General features: G+C 34.1%; 1 long non-coding RNA gene across 4 annotated transcripts in view; it reads right to left on the bottom strand.

The window, feature by feature from the left end:
- The window catches only part of LOC140611694 (uncharacterized), a 754,568-nt gene that overhangs the window by 215,817 nt on the left and 514,123 nt on the right, over positions 1 to 24,628 (bottom strand). For all 4 annotated transcript variants that reach the window (XR_012012832.1, XR_012012833.1, XR_012012835.1 and 1 more), the window contains one exon: positions 9,594 to 9,686. This is a non-coding gene — a long non-coding RNA (uncharacterized lncRNA). The remainder of the gene's footprint in view (positions 1 to 9,593; positions 9,687 to 24,628) is intronic.

Below are 24,628 nucleotides of genomic sequence, written 5' to 3'. Positions count from 1 at the left end.
AAAACTAAAGTTGCACTTACGTGTGGACCAACAATTACACTCTGGGACATTATTCCAGAAAAATGAAAATTTATATTCACAAAATGTCTGTACACAAATGTTTGTAGAAATTGTCTTCATAATAATCCCAACCTTGACACAATCCAAATATCTTCCGACTGGCTAATGGTTGGACAAACTGTGGCACATCCACAGTTGTGGTGCTCAGCAAAAGAATACTCAATAGTAAAAAGAACAAGCTACTCATAACATGCGACAAGTTAGATGGATCTCAGTAGACTTGTACCAAGGGAAAAGCCAAACCCAAAAGTCACAAACTGTTTTATTCCATGTATGTAAAATTCTTGAAATCACAAAATTATATAAGAAAACAGCTTTGGAGGGAGCATAGAGGAAAGTTGCTGTGGCAATAAAGGAGGGCACAAGGGATCTTTGTCGTGGAAGTGTGGTGTATTTTGACTGTGATGGTGGTCACCAATTTGCAGATGTGATAATATGCATAGAACTAAATACATATGCGTACATGTGCCCCCAACACACAAAAATGAGTGTAGTAAAATTGGAAGAATCTACATATTATCCAGGAACTGTATCAATTCACTTTCATGGTTAAGATATTATAGTATAGTTATTTATAATGTTATTATTGGGATTAATTGGGTGAATGGTACACAGGTTATCTTTGTATTATTTTTCTGTTATATGTGAATCCACAATAATTTCAAAATAAGAATGTTAAAAATGAATCTAATCCCCAGAAGAATCATTGTCTCAGTGTAAGAATTCAAATGTCTTTGCTAAATAACTAAATAAATTGGTAATTTTTTACTTTTCTTTTTCTTTTTCTTTTTCTTTTTCTTTTTCTTCTTCTTCTTCTTCTCTGTTGTTGTTGTTGTTGTTAGAATGCAAGGGCAAGGGAGAAAGAGAGAGAGAGTAGGGACAGAGGAAGAGCAATACAATCGTAAGCAGACTTTGCACTGAGTGGGAAGCCCTAGGCAGGGGTCAATCTCACAACCCAAGAGCATAACCTGAGCCAAAATCCAGTCGGACACTTAACTGACTGAGCCACCGAGGTGCCCCTCTTCTATTTCATTAAAATAAGTCAAAATAAGTCTAACTCTAACATGCTACGTTGATGGATAATCAACAATCATCTTATGTGGGATGAAGCCCACATAAGAACAATTTTGTATGTTTTTTGGTAAAACTTCATTTCCCTGGCCTCTATATGATTCCATTTGCCAGAACTCAAAAGGGACTCATAGTTCCACAAGGTCCTCATAAATTCTCCTCATGTTTTGCCAACATTCCCTGCTTTAGCATAATCTATCTAGGAGACTAATCCCTGAAAGAATGCTTACGATTAGAACATTTAAACCATCTCTCCACAGAGTAAAGCAGAAATAGTCTAATTAGGACTTAACATCCCTATTTACCTCAGCCACACTCAGCCACAGTAAGTCAAGACACAGGCTATCTCTCATCCCTAATTCTTTCTCAATCTCACAATCCTCTCTGACCTCAAAAACTCTTACTGTGCTCTTGAGAACTCACTACCAATAATCAGAATACTCCCCTATAGAATAACCATCTGGAATTAAAAGTCACTTCCTTATACAGTTTGAGGATTTTATCATCTAAATTCACCACATTTTCTTAAAGAATTTGTTATGATTTCAGTATCAACACACCAGAATCTTGTGGTATCCTAGTCTTCCATTACTTTGGCTTCTTTTCTGTATTACATCTCAGCTACTCAATTTTATGATGAAATTTTTTTTATTTTTTTATGATGAAATTTGAAAAACATATTTCTAGTTAAGTGCACCCTCACCATTATCCCTATTTAAAGACTCCACTCTGTATCACAGCCATGTTTCTGTTCAATATCTGCCCTCAATGTCCCAATTCTCATAACTTTCAAATATAATAGAACCTAAAATTTATTAAATATTTTCATTTTTCATCCTTTAACTTCAGCTCACTCTTTTCTTATGTGACTTTTAGAAGTTCTTCCCTGGGGCACCTGGATGGTTCAGTCAATTAAGCAGCAGACATTTGATTTTGGCTCAGGTCATGATCATAAGGTAGCAAGCCTATGTGGGGCTCTGTGCATGTGGGGAGCCCCATGTGGGTCTCTGTATGCGGCTCTGCGAGCATCATGGAATCTGTTTGTCCCTCTCCTTCTCATCATTCACACACTCTCTCTAAAATAAATAAGTAAATAAATATATATTTTAAAAACAAACTAAACTTTAAAATTAATAAATTTTCAAAAATAATTTGGGGGACCTGGGTGGCTCAGTCATTGAGCATCTGCCTTTGGCTCAGGTCATGATCCTGGGGTCTTAGGACAGAGTCCCACATCAGGCTCCCCACATGGAGCCTACTTTTTCCTCTGCCTATGTCTCTGCCTCTCTCCCTGTGTGTCTCTCATGAATACATAAATAAAATCTTACAATAAATAAATAAATGACAAAATTTTTTTTTAAAAAAAGGAAGTTCTTTGCTGCCTACATCTTCAATCATTGTGTACTGGAGCCAGCTCCTATTGCCTCCCAAGAGTCATGTGTGTGCTCTTCCCAAACTGATAGTTTAAATATTTATACCACACAGTCAGTAAACATTTTTCTAGTACACGACTGTCTTCTAATCCCTTATGCTCACACTCACTCACATTTTCCTGACAATAATGTGTCTATGATTATAGATCTGGCTTTATTTTCTCTGCACTTTAATCTCTATCTCTGTATCTCTTGCCATATATACTATGCCTCTTCTTTTCTTGATAATCCCACTCTCCACATTTCATAAATATTTGTTCAGTTATGTAAATCTACTTCCTCCTATGAAAACAACCTCTATAAGAGAAGAGATTCTTTTTTCAGTTCTGCCCCTTCTGCTGTCTGAAAAATAATCTAGAATAGTTCTTGGCACATTAATATCAATAATGAATATCAACAAATTTTATTGAATTAATTTTGAATAAATGATATTAATAGTTTTGAAAGTCTCTCTACTTATTTAACATACATGCTATTCCTTAATTTTAGTGCAGTATTTGTAATACATAATCATAAATCATAATAATAAAATGAACTCCCATAAAATACCTGTATTCTAAAACTACATCAGTATCAACCCAAAGTTTTTTCTCACCTATCTCATTCCCTTTGTTCCTCTCAGTGGTAACAATTAAATTAAGTTGGGATTTATTTTTTCCATGAATTTTAAAATTGTTTCATCATAAAAATATGCTCCTTGGTGTTTAAAATATCATACTTTGTGTAGTTTTCAAGAATTAACTTTTTTTCATTCTCATATGTGTTTTTTAAATTTAAGATACTGTATGTAGTTTATGATTTTTTTAGTTTTTATTTATTTTCAGTAAGTGAATTCATGTTTTATGTAGTCACTTCAAAATGCATTGTTATTTCACATTTGAAGATTTTGTGAAGAGTACCATTAAGAAAATTCTCATAAATACTGGCTGGTACACTTTTCCAAGATTTACTCTGGAGTAAACTCAACCAATTTTCTATTTACCATCAAGAATGATTTTAAAAATAAAACAACACATTTAAAGTAACTTATAATGTAAAGTGCTTAAGAATTATAAGATGTGGAAAAAAGTCTACACTGCTAACCTATAAAACCACTGAGAGAAAGAAGACAAGTATGTGGCAAAATATACAACATTCATCTATTAGGCAATTAGTACCATTAAAATGTTAATTCTCTTTAAATTTATCTAAAGATGCAATATAATCTCAATGATGATGAACTTTTCACTCAAAAAACTCAGTGTTTTATAATACAAAATTTAATAAAATTATTTTTATTGTTGGAATATTGTGCAAATTTAAATCACAGTTAGTTGTAACAACAAACTCTATTCAAATTTAAAGCTTAATTCAAAGCTTAATCTTATAGTAAGCATTAATGACTCCAAGGATCTGGGAAGGACACCGGTATTCCACTTTTAAGAAACTTTCAGGTGGAATTTAAAAAAAAAAAAGAAACTTTCAGGTGATTGTGATGCATGCCAAAGTTTGGGAAAAGAGAATCATATCTTTGTATTCAGTTTTAGCTTAAAAGACTTTAACATCTTGGTTTACTAATTCTGATAATAAATAATTCTGATAATAAAATGGTAAACCAAATAAATCTTGGTTTACTAATTCTGATAATAAAATGTGGCCATAGAGGTCTATGCAATACTGCAAAAGCCACAACTTTAAATTTTTGCATTTTTTGCACTTAACAGAATGCATTAATGCTTAAAATTAAAAGGGTAAAACTTAATTACCTTGCATGTAAGTTTTATAAATAATCATGATAATTATTTGTTAAAATGATACTGGAAAGGGAAATATTGTTCAATACTTCATAAGATAGCAAACATTTCATATGCTTAATGAAAATTATGGAAATGTGAATTACAGTTAAATTATATTGTTACACTAACTGAAAATTTTCTGTTAGAACTGACAAAGCACAATACACTGAGAGTTATTTATTTGAGTATACTATACACTATACATATATACTATTCTACCATATATGTATATTATTGTATACTAATATAATATTACTAATATACTAATATAGTCTACAAATATAGAATTACTGTTCTACTATTAGTAACAGTATTACTAATTCTACCACCACTGGCACTGCTACTTGCACAGGACACCTGTTTGAATACTTTCAAAAACTATGGGTTTAATTTATCTATACCAAAATATGTGGTATTAAATGGCTCAAGGGTTTTGTAATATTTCTTCATAGCATTGAACTAAAATCTGTCCCCCATTAACTTAACATCTATTTTTTAAATTCTTTTCTCTTTATGGAAACTCCTTCCTCTTGCAATAACCGTTATTCAGATATCTGAAAAAAGTGTCATATCTCAAGTTTGTTTATTCCATTTTCTCAAACATTTCTCATCTGAAGAGGTTTCTATTATAATTATTGTCTTGTTCTCCTTTATGTATAGTTTGGCTTATCAGTGTCCTTTGTAAATGTGATGAACTGAATCGAAAGAAGTGTTACACAGTCAAAGCTTATACAGTCAGTGTTATACAGTCAGGAAATATGTCTCTTTTTTTACATTTTAATTGGGAAACTTATTGTTAACTTTACTTAGAATTTTGATGTCTTGTTTCTATTAAACTGCCTAGTTAAAAAAAATAAAAACTTGCTCATATTCTGATGGCTTCCTTTTCCTGGCCCCTTTAATAAAATTAATCATGTTTACATCTCTTATTTTTTTTTATTTTTTTATTTTTGGAAAAGCACACATCTGTCTTAGTACCTACAATATTTTATATTATCTGTTTGTTTGGCTGTCTCTCTTATGGACTTGGAGGTATTTGTGTTTGGGAAAACCAGATTCATCTTGAAGTCTTCATTGTTTATTAAATAAACATATCAGCAAATGATTAGATTGGAGATTCTAATTTAAAAGTCCAAGATGCAGTGTTTCACTTTTAATGAAATATCTTCTATAACCTATGTAAGAACAATATGGCTTATGGAGTAAAATTTCCAGTCATAAAACTCTTTCTAATAATTTATTTTAAATGATGATCCAAAAGATAAAAAGCATTTACATTTTACCTCTGTATTATATATTTATTTACTATGTAAAATATGAGCATTTTGTTCCTTTAATGTGAAATACAAAATCATTTTAAAGGGTCATTTAGTTAATGCTATAATGCTATGAGTAGTGGCACAATATCCAAGACATTATAAAACACAGAAAACAGTATATCTGTATAATACTACCTAAAAAATAAGATTTTATCTAGAACCCCTTTTCCTCAGCTCAAATTATTAAGTTTAACAAACATATTTGTCTTAATTTCCAAGCCCAAATCACAAATTTCTAATGCAGAAAACTTCTCCTCTGGAAATATCTATAAAGAAATAATGATTTTCTTAATAACCTGGAAAACTGAGGTTTAAAAAAATGCATCATAGCACTTACAGATGGTAAAAAATTTAGATTTTCAAGAGCCATCTGTTGATGAAAACTTTGCTATTTGTTGGCACTCTTCAGGATAAGTCATTTCAATTTTGTGTCTATTTTTAGGAAAGTAATTTCATAAAATTCAACTCATTTAAGATAGTGATATCAAGTGTTAATAGAGCAAACATTAGAATCTTATTTTCAGTCATCTTAGAACCGAAAAATGTTCTAATGACAGAGTTTCATCTTAAACTTTTAAGTTTTAATGAGGACATTATAAATTTTAAAAATTTTTCCATGCCAAGGCTATGACTATAGAATGCTAAAGTAACTAAATAATTAATTTATTAAACTCAGAACAATTTAATTGATTTTTTTAAAAATCAATTTTTAAATTTATTTTAAAACAAAAAGAAATAAAATTAAGTATTCTTTAACCAAAGTTTGAAAATTCTTTTATATCCAACATTAGTTTCTCCAAGGTTTAAGTATATTTAGTCTAGATGCTTTAGTTTCATAAGACAACAAATCCTTTAATGGCTATTAATGACTGCTAACTCTAAACAAGTGGTGTTCCACATTTAAAAAACAAAATTACAATGTTTTCTTTCATTTTCATTCTTATAGAATTACTATCTTCTTTGATATAATGGAACATCAAATAACACTGTCATTCAAAAACTCACTGGAGACATTTACTAAATTCTTGTCCTAACGGCTTCATTTTAGCACTTAAAATTTGTTGGACCCTTGAAATATCTCTTATAACCTATGTAAGAACAATATGGCTTAGAGATGTGTCTCTTTCAGTATACACTATTTTTTATCCCTCCAAATTATTCTCAAAGTCACAATTTTAAGAAAATGAAGATGGAAAGAGTATCAGGATTTATTTATACCTTCTGAACCCTGAGATATGTAGCACTCAGAATGAAATCTATATATTTTTTGAGATATGACTTTAAATATTAATCATGTAAACACAAGTTTTTACTGGAATTCTATATGAGGTAGCAATTCATTCAACTTTTCCATCCAAAGAAATATTTTTTAATAAAATGTTAAATACTTGCTAATTAATTAATTATTGAAAAGATTAGAAGTAATGAAATCTTTTTTTCACTGTTATATTTTTATGTCTTCATAGCAGTAAGTTATTTTTACTTAAAAAATACTTTTGTCACCATTTTTATAAGAGAAGATGTTTCCTTTGCACCCACATATTTTCTCATTTTGTACTTTCTCCATGAAACTTTATCTGACGTGAACACTTCAACCACACTCAATTTTTCCCCTCAATCTTAACTTATTTCATGAGAAAATCTTCATGTCTTTTGAATCATAGATTCCCCTGAATTTATTTCAGAACTATTGTGCAAAATTGTTATGTGCTTTGTCACACTATTTTCCTTCTACTATGAAACTGGAAGCTCCTCAAGGCCATAGGCCATGTGGTAAATTTCATCATACTTTGTCACAGCACCAGCATTGAACAATGCACAGAACAGGTAATTAAAAAATACTTTCTGAATTAACTTATGGTTTTGCTGAGTGTTTATTGCAACTAATTTTACGTCAGAAGAACAAGTGCGTGGGGCAAACAGTATTTAGTCTCTAATAGGCATTGGCATAAGTGATTGTAACTCTGGCAAACATCATGCTGCCAGTCTAAAAGAAAACAGCTGGCCAGGAACCAACAAATTGAAATTCTCAGTATTTTTTTCCAAGGGTAAGCCTAGGGTAAATTAAAGCTCTGAAGTCTACTAAAACAAGAATAACTAAAACATGTAATTTATACTTTTTTTTTCTCCCTGTCAACTAAATAGGCATGGTTTTATAAGCAGAGTTTAATCCAAAAAGCAGATGTAGTTTTTCCTTATGATACTAAATAGAGCCAACTGGCTTGCAGAGCACTTTTTCCCCTTGTGGTTATTGGAAGTGGCAGGTTGAAAGAACCAAGAATTATAATTTTAGGACATGGCAGTAGATGCAAAGAACTGAGTTCCAATCCTTCAGAGGAAATAGAAAAAAAAAATGGAGAAATAAGAGACAGACATTTAAGAGAAGCATACTGACCTTAAAAAAATATGTTGTCAACCAGAGATTGCATTATGAAATAAGCAGTGACAATACCAAAAAGCAAGTATTTTAAGTCCCTACATAGCTCTTTAACATGTATGTAAAGGGCTCTTATATGTTAAATAAATCAATTTCTATTCAACAAACTTGTTAATGTTCACTATCATTTGATTACTCTCCCTGATAATATATAAATCCCTTCCATGAAGACCTCAAGAAATCACATTTCTCTGGTATGATGGCTTGAGAGGCTTCAGTTTTAGAATCTATAGACTCTTCTGGATAGGTTTACGGATCTCAGCTCCCATATGGGTCACATGGCTTCTAACTCATTTCTGCATGTGTAACACATAACTTAATGTCTGCTACTCCTTTGGCATTTTTATATACAGGAATATAATATTCAGATGAGTTAAGTATATACTTTCATAGTCAGAAAAATTCTGAGTCCAATTCTGACACATTCTAGCTGTATGAAAGTACATAAATTTTAAGGCTCTTTTGTTTTTTAATTTTATAAATATTTAAATTAAGTTTATGTAAAATATGCCACTCTATACCTGGCATTTAGACATTCAAAACACGGAATTGTTATTAATAATAACAAATAAACCTAAGAGTATTATAGAATTTGATCTCATAGTGAAGAAGACACATGACATCCCAATTCACTTCTGAGTCATAAAAGAAAGGTTTTAAAAGTCCTGGCAAATTGAGCCTTCCAAGCTTATTTTTGTTCTCAAAGACCACAATGAACCACAATGTGGCAACCTAGTAGAGTCCTTCACAGGACTCTTTACCTTGATTGATGAAGAAGCTAAATCACTCCTTACAAAGTTTGAATTATCAGTGAGAATATTGCACACTTTCAATTCACATCAACAGCGAGCTTTAATATAGAATGACGCAGTTCAGTTTCAGTTTAGATATTCAGGGTACCAGTAAGGAAAATTAAAATTTGAGCATATATTAAAGACCTTGTGACTGCAGGCAATAAACTAAGAATAAGCTGAAATGGTTCATATCTACTTCTCTCCTATGTATTGTGTTATATACCAGGAATTCAACAGTGTTTAACAAGAAACACAGGGCATTTTTGTTGAAATTTGGTTCATTATATAGCTAAATCTAGTGTGGAATGCATAATTACATTTAAGTGTGGGTGCCAGGAATCGCATGTTCTTTGTGCCTTGTAAGATCTACAAATGTGCCAGGAGAGGAGGCCAAAATATGGGATTCTTATGTATGTACTACAGGCTCTCAAAAGGCTCAGTAATAACAATGATAACAATAATGATAAAAGCAACTAAAATGTTGAACATTTATCATATATATATGTGTATATATATGTATATATATATACATATATCAAGTAGTTTTGTATTCTTTACCTATAATAACTCATCTGTCATCATCAGAACTCTATAAGCTAAGTCTTATTATTTTCTTTATTACTCAGGTTCTCCAGAGAAACAGATCAATAGAATCTTCATAGAGATGTATATGTTTAAGAGATTTGTTACAACAATGGACTCACGTGGTTATGGAGAATGAGAAGTCCTGTGATCTGCCTTCTACAAACTGGAGAACCAGGAAAGCCTATGGCATAATTCAGTATAGGTTCAAAAGCCTGAGAATGGAAAGAGAAGGATAGATATTGTAAGATCTGGTCTGAATCTGAAAGCCCAAGAACTAGGATCACCAAAATTCAAGAGCAGTAGACAATGGATGTCTCAGCTCAAGCAGAGAGAACAAATTCTGCTTATTTTTTCTAGGCAGGCTCTCAGCCCGTTGGATGATGCTTACTTGCATCTTGCATTGGTGAAAGAGATCTTTACCCAATCTACTGACTCAAAGGCTATCTTCTGGAGATACCTTCACAGGCACATCCAAACATAATATTTTACCAATGTATTGTCATTTCTTAGTCCAGTCTTGTTGACACATGAAATTAACCATCACATTATCCAAACTTTACATATGGATAAACTGGGGATTAGAGAGGCTAAATAATTTCCTCAAGGTTAACACTAGGTAAATAAATAAGTTTGAAATGATTTTATAAGTTTGAACGCATCTTGGGGGACAAGAGTAAATAGTTTGTCTAGTTTCTCCTAGAGAGAAAAGCTCTGCTCCTGCTAGAATGAATTTTATATTTATTTATATTTAACATTATTTCATAATCCACATTAAACTTTAATAGTTAATCTGATAATTCTAGGTTTTTTCTTTAAGTTATATTTGGATTACATGTTATCATAAAAACTGAATTTTTAAAAATCTACTTTTAATTAACTAAATTTAGGAGAGAGAGGACATGGTTTCTGGTAGTCTCTCAGTTATTCAGGAAATGCAGATTACTACAGAGAAATACAGCATAGCATGCAAGCTATGGAGACTGATGGCTGGTGCTTCTCACCTGCTGACTGAGGTCTAACTTAAGCATCCTTCAGTAGTTGCATCTCAACTTGGGCCACAAGGGGGCTTTTTTCCATAAAATGGGGACACATTACTTCTCATCACCAGGATTTTCCTGGTATTCACATTTCTCAGAATCTAGACTCGATTATCCATAGAATCCAGTGAGAGAAGGGTGTGATCCTCACTCTACAATTCATGTTTTCGCCTCCATGATAAATGTCTTCCCATAATGAATGGCATTGTGAAACAGTGGAGTGCAAAATTGGAACTTTTAGAAGTTTGGCTCAAATATGTTCATGTGGTGAGTGGGGAGGAATCCCAGATGTGACAGTGTAGTCTCAGGATCCTAGGGGTCACAAGAAGAATGGGTGGTGCCAGAGTGGAGCAGAGTTCCCAGGCATAGAAGCTAGCTGAGAACAGTAAGCCTAGGAGCCCACTTTCTGCTCTGTGTAGCCATGGACTGTGAACTGCTGCATGGTTGTATGACCGCTTTCCTGGGAGGGATCTGGCAAAAATCAGAAGCCTGGTGAATCCCCCACACACACACCCACCCCAGGAGGAACAGCAAGGGTCCAATTGTAGGAGTCCCTAAAATTCATAGTTTTGAAGTTTAGTTGCATGCCTGAGATAAAAAAGCTTAGTCACAGGCCAGGTGAACAAAGAGTTCTGAGGAAACTGGGGAGACAACAGTGATTGATTGCTTTTCTATGAGGGCTTACTGAAAAGTGAGGGACATCAATTTTCATCACCAGGGCTAGAGGGTGAGGCTCAACCATATTCTTCCCTCACCAATGCTGAAAGATGGCAAGGAGCAAAGTAGCACCACCTAGTGGAATCTGGAGGCACTTACGCCAAGCCCTGCCTCTCAGCACTGGTGGTGTATTTCCACTAGGGCAAGACAAACTGAGAATCAGTGCAACAAGTCCTTCCCCCAGAAGACCAGCACAAACAACACACTCTCACCAAGTTTACTGACCATAGAGGGCTGCAAAGCTCTTGAGGAAAACAGTAGATAGCGTTCTCTGCATATTTTTATTCTTTAGTTTTTAGTATAATTTTCAAAGTTATTTTCTTATTTTTTCAATTCTATATATATATATATATATACACATATATATGCAGAACAAATATATATACCTATATATACATATATATGCAGACCAAAACACACCCAAGAACTAGTTGTTTGTTTCTATTGTCATTATTATTGTTTTTTTTTTTTGTTTTGTTTTGTTTTTCTCTTTCTCTCTTCTATTCCTTTCTGGACAAAATGACATAATGGAGAAATGCACCCCAAAAGAAAGAACAGTAGGTAGTATCCACTGCAGGGATTTAATCATTAACAGATATAAGTAAGATATCTGAACAATAATTTTAAACAATGATTATAAAGATATTAGCTGGGCTTGAAGAAAGCATAGAAGATGCTAGAGACGGGATCCCTAGGGGGTGCAGCGGTTTAGTGCCTGTCTTTGGCCCAGGGCGCGATCCTGGAGACTCGGGATCGAATCCCACATCGGGCTCCCGGTGCATGGAGCCTGCTTCTCAACCTCTGCCTGTGTCTCTGCCTCTCTCTCTCTCTCTTTGTGACTATCATAAATAAATAAAAAATGTAAAAAAAATGACTGGGTAATATATTATATTAAAAAAAAAAGAAGAAGGTGCTAGAGAATTCCTTACAGTAGAGATTTAAAAAAATTAATATCTAGTCAGGCTGAAATTTAAAATACTATTACCAAGATGCAGTACCAAGTGGAGGCCATAAAAACAAGGAAGAATGAATCATAAGAGTAAATCAGTGATACTGAAGAAAAAATGATGGGACATAGGAAGCTGAAAAGAAGAGAGAAAGAAAATTATTAGGTCATGAAAGTAGACTTAGGGCACTCAGTGAGTCTATAGAGTGAAATAATACCCATATTATAGGAGTCTTAGAAGATAAGGAGCAGGAAACTGGAGCAAAAAGTTTATTTAAACAAATCATAGCTGAGAACTTCCCTAATATAAGGAAGGAAACAAGCATTCAAGTCCAAGAGGTACATAGAACTCCCTCAAAATCAACAAAATAGGTCAACACCCTGACATATTATAGTGAAGCTTGCAAATTACAGAGACAGAGAAAATCCCAAAAGCAGCTCAGGACAAGAGGTCCTTAACCTACAAGGGTAGAAATATATGGCTGGCAGCAGACCTATCTACAGAGACCTGGAGGCAGAAAGGACTGGCATGATATATTCAGCATGCTAAATGGGAAAAAAAAAAAAAAGCCAAGAATACTTCATCCAGCAAGGCTGTCATTCAGAATAGGAGAGAGTTTCTAGGACAAACAAAAACTAAAGGAATTTGTGAACACTAAACCAATCTTGCAAGAAAAATGAAATAGGATCAAAAGTAACAAAGATCAGAAAGTAACAGAAATAATCAACAGAAATAGTGACATTATAGATAATACAATGCCATTAAATTCATATCTTTCAACAATCACTTTGAATGTAAATGGACTAAATACACCATTCAAAATATATAGAATATCAGAAAGAATTTAAAAAACAAAACCCATAAATATGCTGCATATATGTGACTCATTTTAGACCCAAAGACACCTCCAAGTTGAAAGTAAGGAGATGGAGAACCATTTGTCATGTTAATGGATTCAAAAGAAAGCTGGAGTAGCCATCCTTACTTCAGAGAAACTAGATTTTAAACCAAAGACTGTAATCAGAGATGAAGAAGGACACTATATCATAATGAAAGGGTCTATCCAACAAGAAGATCTAACAATTGTAAATATTTATGCCCCTAACAGGAGAGCCAAATATACAGAAGCCAATTAATTACAAAATTAGGGAAACTCGTTGATAATAATAAATAATAGTAGAGGACTTTAATACCCCACTTAGCAATTGACAGATCATCTAAACAGAAGATCAACAAGGAAACAAGAGCTTTGAATGAGACACTGAATCAGAGGGACTTAACAGATATATTCAGAGCATTTAATCCTAAAGCAGCACAATACATATTGTTTTTGAGTGCACATGGAACACTTCCCAGAATTGATCACATACTGGTCACAAATCAGGTCTCAACTAGTACAAAAAGATTGATATCATACCATACTTATTTTCAGACCACAACACTATGAAACTTAAAGTCAACCATGAGAAGAAATTTGGAAGGACCACAAATACATGGAGCTTAAGGAACATCCTACTAAAGATAAATGAGTCAAGCAATAAATTATAGAATAATTTAAAAATACATGGAAGCAAATGAAAATGAAGTATATCTAACAATATAGGACTTCCTCAAGAAGCATGAAAAGTCTCAAATACACAACCTAAATTTACACCTAAAAGAGCTGGAAAAAGAAGAGTAAATAAGCCTAAACCCAACAGGAGAAGAGAAACAATAAAGATTAGAGCAGAAATCAATGATAGAGAAATTTAAAAAAACAAAACAAAACAGCAAAACAGATCAATGAAACTAGGAACTAGTTCTTTGAAAGAATTAATAAGATTGCTAAACTTCTAGACAGACTTTTCAAAAAAGATAAAGGACCCAAATAAATAAAATCATGAATCAAAGAGGAGAGACCACAGCCAACACAAAAGAAATAGAAACAATTATAAGAGAATATTATGGGCAATTATATGCCAACAAATTAGGCAGTCTGGAAGAAATGGATAAATTCTGAGAAATATATAAATTACCAAACTGCAACAGGAAGAAACAGAAAATCTGAACAGACCAATAACCAGCAAAGAAATTGAATGAGTATTCAAAAATCTCCCAAAAACAAGAGTCCAAGACTGAGTGGCTTTCCACAGGAATTTTACCAAATATTTAAAGAACTAATATCTATTCTTCTGAAGCTTTTCCAAAAAATAGAAATGGAAAAAAACTTCCAAACTCATTTTATGAGGCTGGAATTACCTTGACCCTACTAAACAGGAGAATTCAGACCAATATTCCTGATGAACATGGATGCAAAAAATTCTCACCAAGATACTAGCTAATAGGATCCAACAGAACATTATAAGGATTATTCACCCTCAAGTGAAATTTATTCCTGGGCTGCAGGGGTGGTTCAACATCTGCAAATCAATTGATGTGATACACCACATTAATAAAAGAAAGGATAAGAACCATATGACCCTCTTAATAGATGCAGAAAAAGCATCTTTTTTGATGAAAACCCTCCACCATGTAGGGATAGAGGGAACATACCTCAATATTATAAAAAGCATAGGTAAAGAACAACAGTATCATCCTCAATAGGGAAAAACTGATAGCTTTTCTCCTATGGTCAGAAACATGACAGGGATGCCCACTCTCATCATTGTTGTTCAATATAGCACCAGAAGTCCTAGCCTCCGCAATTAGACAACAAAAAAGAAATAAAAGGCATCCAAACTGGCAAAGAAGAAGTCAAACTTTCACTTTTCACAGATGATATGATACTTTATGTAGAAAACCCAAAAGACTCCACCAAAATAATGCTAGAACTGGCACAGGAATTCAGCAAAAGTCATAGGATATAAAATCAATGCACAGAAGTCTGTTGCATTTCTATAAAATAATGATGAAGCATCAGGAAAAGAAATCAAGGAATTGATCTCATTTACAATTGCATCAAAAACCATAAGATACCTAGGAATAAACCTAACTAAAGAGCTAAAAATTTATACCTAGAAAACCTAGAACATTTATGAAAGAAATTGAGGAAGACACAAAGAAATGGAAAAACATCCCATGCTCATGGATCAGAAAAACAAATATTGTTAAAATGTCTGTGCTACCCAAAGCATTTTACACATTCAGTGCAATTCCTATTAAAATACCAACAGCATTTTTCACAGACCTGCAACAAACAATCTTAAAATTTGTATGGAACCAGAAAAGACTCCAAAAAGCCAAACCAATCTTGAAAAAGAAGGCCAAAGTTGGATTCATCACAATTCTAGACTTCAAACTGTATTACAAAGCTACAACCATCAAGACTATGGTACTAGCACAAAAACAGACACGCAGATCAATGGAACAGAATAGAGAACCCAGAAATGGACCCTCAATTCTATGGTCAACTAATCTTCAACAAAGCAGGAAAGAATATCCAGTGGAAAAAAAGACAGTATCTTCAATAAATGGTGTTGGGAGAACTGGACAGCAACATGAAAAAGAATGAAACTATACTTTCTTACACCATACACAAATTTAAAATATAAAAAACCTAAATGTGAGATACAGACCCATCAAAATCCTAAAGAAGAACACAATGGCAACCTCTTCGACCTTAGCCACTACAACTTCTTGCTAGACATGTCTTCTAAGACAAGGGAAACAAAAGTAAAATGAATTATTGGGGTTTCATCAGGATAAAATCTTTCTCATAGCAAAGGAAATGATCAACAAAACTAGAAGGCAACCCTACTGATGAGAGAAGATATTCACAAATGACATATCAGATAAAGGGCTGATATTCAAAATCTATAAAGAACTTATCAAATTCAACACCTAGAAAACAAAATAATCCAGTCAAGAAATGGGCAGAAGACATGAACAGACATTTCTCCAAAGAAGACATAGAAATGGGCAACAGACACATGAAAAAATCTTCAGCATCACTCAGCATCAGGGAAATACAAATCAACCCCACAGGGAGATCCCTGGGTGGCTCCGGGGTTTGGTGCCTGCCTTCGGCCCAGGCCGTGATCCCGGAGTCCTGGGATGGAGTCCCACATCCAGCTCCTTGCATGGAGCCTGCTTCTCCCTCTCTCTTCTCTCTCTCTCTCTCTCTCTTTCTCTCTGTCTCTCTCTCTCCCTGTCATAAATGAATAAATGAATAAAATCTTTAAAAAAATCAACCCCACAATGAGATACCACCTTACACCAGTCAGAATGGCTAAAATTAACAACTCAGGAAACAACAGATGTTGGCAATGATGTAGCGAAAGGGAAACCCTCTTACACTGTTGGTGCATATGCAAGCTAGCATGGCCACTCTGTAAAAAAGTATGGAGGTTCCTCAAAAAGTTACCTTGCCACCCAGCAATTGCACTACTAGGATTTATCCAAAGGATACAAAAATACTGATTCAAAGGGGCACCTGCACCCTAGTGTTTATAGCAGCAATGTCCACATTAGCCAAACTATGGAAAGAGCCCAGATTTCCATCAACAGATGAATTGATAAAGAAGATGTGGTACATACACATACAATGACATAGTACTCAGCCAACAAAAAGAATGTGATCTTGCCATTTGTAATGTTATGGATGGAACTAGAATGTATTATGCTATGTGACAAGTCAGTCAGAGAAAGAAAAACACCATATGATTTCACTCATTTGTAGAATTTAAGAAACAAAACAGATTAACATAGGGGAAAGGAAATTTAAAAATAGAGGGAAGCAAACCATGAGACTCAACTGTAGAAAACAAACTGAGGGTTAATAGAGGAGAGGTAAGTGGGGAATGAGCTAAGCGGATGGTAGGTATTAAGGAGGGCACTTGTGTTAAGCACTGGGTGTTATATGTAAGTGATGACTCAGTAAATTCTTTTTTAAAAAAGATTTTATTTATTTATTCATGAGAGACACAGAGAGGCAGAGACATAGGCAGAGGAAGAAGCAGGCCCCCCACAGAGATCCTAATGCGGGACTCGATCCCAGGACCCCAGGATCATGACCTGAGCCAAAGGCAGATGCTCAACCACTGAGCCACCCAGGTGCCCCTGAATCACTAAATTCTAATCCTGTAACCAATATTACCTATATGTTAATTAGCTAAAAATTAAATAAGAAAAATAGAAAAAGAAGTAGATTATATGACATTAGAAATCATCACAGGTCCTGCTATTAGTTTGGAAGTTAGAGAAAATAGAGATAAAATCGTTTTACCCATAATTGTTCTACCTACCCCTAGCATTTCACCTGCAAACACTTTGAAGTTATCAACTCTAGTACAGAGAGGCAAATAAGGGAATCTAAGAGTCTACATATAAAAGAGCCTGAGAACAATTGATGATATTGAGATATATAAAGTTTTTATGAACAAGAAAGTCTTTTAAGTAATTTAAATAAAGCAAATGAACACAGCATCTCAAAACCCTAAGGAAGCCCACTATTCATGCATAAATCTGCAGTTGATCTTTGAATGACATGGATTTGAACTGCATGGGTTCACTTATACACAGATTTTTTTCAAAAAATATATTGAACCATTATTTGGAGATTTGCAGCAATTTGAAAAAGCTTGCACATGAACCACATAGCCTAAACTATCAAAGAAATTAAAAAGTTTGATATGTCGTGAATGCATGAAATATACATAGATTCTAATCTATTTTATCATTTACTATCATAAACATACACAAATCTATTATAAAAGTTAAAATTTATCAAAACTTACATACACACAGACTGTTCATAGTGCAATTTGCAACTGAGAAAAATGTAAAGATTCAGTATTAAATCATAACTGTGTAAAATTAACTATAGTACACAATGTACTGGAATAACTTCATAGCCCCTCTCCCCCCCAGTTGCTATTGCAGAAAGCTCAAATGATGCAAGTGTCAGTTTAAAACACCACCTGATACTAATCAGCTCCTTGTGAGCAGTTCATCTCACCAGCAAATTCCATATCACAGGAAAAAGTGGTATCTTGTGATTCTGGCATATTTTTCATCATGTTTAGTATAATTCTACTAATGTTGAATAACACCATGGGACCCATATAAGGTGCCACTAGTGATGTTGGAAGTACTCCCAAGAAGCAGAGAAAAGTCATAACATCACAAGAAAAATAATTTCTTGGTATGCACCACAGATTAAAGTCTGCAGCTGTGGTTGCTTGCCATTTTAAGCTAAATAAATCCATTGGTAGGGTTGATTGTAAAAGAAAAAAAAAAGGAAATTCATAAAGCCATCGTCACAGTTACTCTACTCTAGCAGGTGAGAAAAATCTTGCATTTTTGCAAAATAGCCTTTTATCTTATATTGAAAATGTAATTTTTATATGAGTGCAGGATTGCTATAAGAAAGGCATACCTATAGACTTTAATAAGATTTGAGAAAAACTGACATGATCATAGGACAACTTAAAGCAAAAGGAAGGTGAAGGATCTAAAACTGGAAAATTTAATGCCAGCAAAGAATAGTTTGATAATTTTATAAAGAGATTTGGCTTATAAAATGTCAAGAAAACAGAAGAAGCAGTTTCTTCCCACTAAGAGGCAGCATGCAAGTTCCCAAGTGCCATTATAAAAATCAGTGCCATTATAAAAATCAGTAAGGAGAAAGGATATCTGCCTGAACAGGTTTTTAATGTAGATGAAAGTGTCCTTTTCTGGAGAAAAGTGTCACACAGGACAATTGTTAGAAAGAGAAGAAAGCACCAGGAGTTAAGGCAGGAAGGGATAGGAAGACTCTACTGTTTTGTGCAAATGCATTCTAGTTTATTATCAGGACTGCTCTTATCTATATAGCTGCTAAACCCCAAACTTTGAAGGGAAAAGGTAAAGAACAGAAGCTGGTCTTTTGGCTGTACAACAAGAAGGCCTGGGCAATGACATTTTCTCTGGATTGGTTCTAGCAATGCTTTGTAGCTGAAGTCAGGCAGTACTTTTCTAGTAAGGGATTGCCTTTCAAGGTTGTTTTGATATTGGACAATGCCTTTGGCCATGCCATGAGCTCAACACTGAAGGTGTCAAAGTGGTCTACTTCCCCTGAAACACAACACTTCTAATTCATCTTCTACATCAGGGGTGACAGTGACCTTTAAGTTTCATTATATATGATACTCTATGGAAAGGATTGTCAATGTTATGCAAGAGAGAATATCATGAAAGCCTGGCATTGAAGATGCCATTGTTGTTATGTAAAAACAAAACAAAACAAAAACAAAAACAAAAAACAAAACCTGTGAAAGCCATCAAGCCCCAAACAACAAATCCTTGCATGACTTCACAAGACTTATGACAGAGCCAATCAAGGTATGAAAGCGAGTGTGGATAAACCCCTCCCCCAAAAAGAAGTTGGAGAGTGAAAGGTTTCAATATATGAATCATGGAGAAATTCAAGAGTTAATAGACACCACACCGGAGGAATTAACAGAAGACAATTTGATAGAAATGAGTGCTTCTGAACCAGTGCTAGACAATGAGGAAAAAAGGTATAGAAGAAGCAGTGTCAGGAAACAAATCAAGATTAGACAATCTGGCAGAAGGGTTCCAGTTATTCAAGAATGCTTTTGACTTCCTTTATGTCATATATGTCATGGAACTGTCTATGACTTGACACTGACACTAAAGCAAATGGTGGAAGAAAGATTGGTTCTGTATAGGCACAGTTTGGGGACAATGACAAGAAAACATGGAAAGAAATTGATGTATTTCCACGGTTACATGCTTATGATTTTCTTGATAACATTTTCTTTTCTCTAGCTTACTTTATTGTAAGAATATAGAACATAATACCTATAACACACAAAATATGTGTTGTTTATGTTATTGATAAGGGTTCCAGGAGGGATGCCTGGGTGGCTCAGCGGTTTAGCGCTTGCATTGCACCCAGGGCATGATCCTGGAGTCCTGGGATGGAGTCCCACATCAGGCTCCCTGCATGGAGCCTGCTTCTCCCTCTATGTCTCTGCCTCTCTCTCTCTCTTTCTCTCTCTCTCTCTCATGAATAAATAAATAAAATCTGGAAAAAAAAAAAAAAGAATTCCACTCAACAGTAGGCTATTACTAGGCAAGTTTTATGTGGCTCTTCAACTGCATGACTTGGTGTCCCTAACCCCACCTTGTTGAAAGGTCAATTGTATTTTAGGAGACAGAGAAATCAAGAAAAATGAGATGTTTTATTTGGAGAGGAAAGACTTGGGACATTATAATCACTTGAAACTAAAATTCCATTGGAGAAAGAAATTCAGATTCAGATGAAAATTTACAAAAATAAAATGGAAAACAAAAAGTTGGTTGAGGCAAACCAATTATATTGAAATATATTGATCCCCAAAAGAAAGAGATTGAGTTAACATTTTTTGAATCTCAAAATACAGAGCGAATTTAACTGCCATCTGAGTAACATAAACAATATTGTGATGAGCATCTTTGCATAAAAATCTTGTGTATATCTGTGCATGATTTCCTGGGATAGATCCCTAAAAGTATAATTTCTGGTTCAAAGAATATAGAGTATAGAGAAATGAGTGGCATTATGATAACAAGCCCTCTTGTTGTTAAAGAAATAAAGATCCCTTTCAGGCACTTGCCTCTTGGTTGATCTCACCACTGTACCTTCCAGTGTCTCCCACTGGACCACCTTTGCTGGCTTCATTCCTAAAGCAACCAGACTTATTAACATAGGCACTCCACCTCTTACTAAAAGAGTTAAAACCTAGCTGGGATGGAAAAACTAAAAATCGGCTAAGACTAAAATTTTAAGAAGTAAACTCACTATTAACTACACTGGGAGAGCAGACGCTTAGGCCAGCTGCAAAGTTGAAAGGAGATATTCTTGCTCGTAAGGTCATGTAGCTGCTATAAAATGGCAAAACAACTGTCTCTGAGTAACTAACTGCTTTATTACCAGTGACGCTCCAAGACCCACTTGGTTATACTCATCTGTCACTGGGGATATCCAGTTGTTAAACGACCCTCACCTCATGGCAGCAGCCATCTCTACTTTATCTTCCTTCTTCAGATCCTGTCACAGAAACAACTCACCTACACTTCCTTTAGTCTCCTCCCCAGAATACCTCAGAGGGAATTCAAATAGTATGAAAGATGTTTTCCTCCTTCCTCTTGTTCAGTGCTATTCCATGGTTCCACTGGAATGTCCTCCTTCATTTCAGAGTCAATAAATCTGAGTTTGTCAGGGTACAAGCTAGTGCCTAATGGGTCTTTGCATTAGTAGTTCCCTCAGATTATGAGTTGTCATCATGCACATTAATGCTTCTCACTAACTCAGACAACCACTACTCAATTCCCTCCCACGATAGACTCCTCTATTCCATCACTGCTTCATCCAGTTCCCATTCTCTCGTACTAAGCACTCGCTTCTACATGTCTCTGACTCCCATAATTGCATTAAATTATTAAAGGTTGTTTGGCAAAGCCATCGCCTCTATTCTCTGATATCATGAAGCTCTTTGGTCTTTTCTGCTGTAAACTACTTTGAATTTCCTACTTGACACCTCATCTTGAATATCTCATAAGCACCTAAAACTTGATATGCCAAAATGTAAAGTCTTGAGTTTCCAACTGGAACTTGATGTTTATTCAGTCTTTCCCATTTTGGTTCTACTCTATATAATTGGTCAAGCTAAACACCCAATGCTCTCCTGAAGATCACTCTCTCTTCACTACCTCCAAACCAACAAGTCGGCCAACTCTAGTTGTAGAAGATAGATCTTGAAGCATCCCCTGTTCCCCAACTTCTCTGCACTGTCCAAGCCACCCTTTTTTCTCACCTGGTCTTTTAGATGTTCTCAATTATATTTCTGATTTATTTTAGTTATCTCACATACAGATTTTTAACTTAAAAATATTTATATCATTGTTAATTAAATAAATTATAATTTTTTAAGATTTTATTTATTTATTCATGAGAGACACACAGAGAGAGGCAGAGACACAGGCAGAGGGAGGAGTAGGCTCCCCATAGGGAGCCTGATCCGGGACTTGATCCCAGGACCCTGGTATCACAATCTGAGCCAAAGACAGATGCTCAACCACTGAGCCACCCAGATGCCCCAATCTTTTTTCTTTATGTTTCAATCTCTGTGATAGATACTTTAACAAACACTACAGGTACAAGATGAAGCGGTATACTTTCCCTATCCACTGGATCATAGAGAAATCAAGGATTAGAGCATGAGAAGACAAAGAGAATAAATAACTGAATTGTAATGCAAAAATATGTAAATACAGGTGAAATATAGTAAGAATATTTATAAGGATACTTAGAGGGAAGCTAATGAAGCTCAAGCTAAAAGACTTCTCACTCACATAAGCCCATTTCAAAGCCCTGTGAGGGTATTCTAAAAATCTGTTTGCATGGTCATATGTTTTTGTAAAATGTGCAAAAGTAAGATATTTTAACCACGAATGTAAAGACCACTGTCTCTTCCCATTCAGACTTACCTCAGACACACATCTTTCGTCTAAGGTAGCACAGCAGTGGCCACAGACACTTTGGGGGATCTGGTAATAGGAAGCTGGGTTGGAAATACATTGTTTTAGTTAAGTGGGATATATTTTTGTGGTTCACATTTATTTCAATGTATAGTTATATTCTTGCAAGCCATTATGCAATAATAATGACTGCAAAGAATGCACTTCCCCTTCACTATGCCAATTCACCCATCATCCTGATATAAAAATCAGGACTACAGATTTTGCCATATATATATATATATACTGAATTTTAGCAAATTAAGTTTAAAATAAATTCAATAAAAGGGTTCCCAAATTTAGATCATAAAAATTACATGACATTACCAACAACAAATTTTAAAGTAGAAAACATTTCAAAATGCCAATGATAATAATTTTAAAAGAAATTTGTAATTATTTTCTACTCTTATAGGAATTTAAGATTATTACCATATGAAGAGGCAATCAAAGAGGCTGAAACTTGATTGTTTAAAAAGTATCATAGATTTACAACAGTTAATTATTGTATTATTTTTACAAATACTGTGATATTTATAGTATTAGCCTTTAAATTTTTGTTTGCATTCCAAAGAACTGTAATTATGCCTAATAGACAAGTAATGGAGGAGGGGGCAAGGAATCCAAACTATGATTTCAAGAAGCACTAGACAATTGTCACAGGAAAGAGAAAAGAAAGAATCACATTGTGGATGACAGAGGAGGATATTGAGGAAGTTCTTACTTTATTATCTAAGAAAATAGATAGCTATTCCTATTCACTAAAGATAGAGGGGGAACTTAAAAAAATAATCATGTAGCACCATATTGGAAGAATAAATGCTTGGAGTCTCTGATATATTACCAGTCAGGAGTGAGAACCAGATCTTTCCATGTCTGTATGATTTTTCTTCACAATTCTTATGAACTGTGGTAGGAGACTATTAGTTATGGATTAGAAAGCAAAGGGAAAGTTTGAGAGTAGCTAATAGATTGTGAAAATATTTGAGTCTCACGGTGGCTAATTGTAGATATTGGAGATATAAAAATGAGTTAATAAAAGCAGAGAGAGTAGTTAAAATGAAACATTAGAATATAATTTTCAGAGTTGGCTAAATTAAAGTTATTGACATGATTGAAGTTGTTCATAAGAATTAATAGCCAAAGGATGTTGATTCAAGTCTTAGTGGTAGATAAGGAAAGGATATACCACACAGACAAAAATTGGATGAACAAAGGCTTATTCCATTAAAGAAATGTGTCCCTTCAATTGGTCTCATCTCATTTCCCACTTGGAAAATTAGATAAATAAAATTATTTAAAATTTTAATTTTTTAATGAACAAAGACTTTAGACCAATATTTTATTTACTTTTCAGCATGATAAAATTTAAATAGGATGTGACATTATTCTAGGGAACCCTAATTTGAATATTTTGTTCTCATTAGCTCTGATATCTTAATTATTAAATTTTTGAAATATTGAGTTTCTATTATATTTGCCAAACATGAAAATTGCCTCTCTGAGGTCTCTAATATCTAAAATTTATCAGAATTGCTTACTACATGCACAGAATACCTTCAAAATCATCCTCCCTAGATCTAGATGTAAGAGTTAGTCTCTATATGCAATAGATACAATCACATATGAATGAACAAGAATGCCAAAGAAGGTGATACATAAGATGCTACAAGAACTGAAAATTCAAATTACTGTTTTGTGTTTACTGTTATAATGATTTCCACTAGCATTTATCTTATATTGAGTTTTGTTGTTTCAAATTTTTTATGTCCCTGTAAATTTAAACTTTTCAATTAGTGAAAATGGTTTTGTCTAGAAAAATGGTTCCCAACTTTAAACCCTGGTCATTAAAAAAAAGTTAATGTATCTCAAAACTCTTAGATTTTGAATAAGCAGGGAGAAAGGTCCTACTGCTGAAAGAATTTAGGGCTGAATAGGTTGGATAAATGCAAATTAAGAAGAAATACAGTT

The sequence above is a fragment of the Canis lupus genome, chromosome 20 (assembly GCF_048164855.1).
Source record: "Canis lupus baileyi chromosome 20, mCanLup2.hap1, whole genome shotgun sequence".
NCBI classification, from domain to species: Eukaryota; Metazoa; Chordata; class Mammalia; order Carnivora; family Canidae; genus Canis; species Canis lupus.
This window is presented reverse-complemented; position numbering and strand designations above follow the sequence as displayed.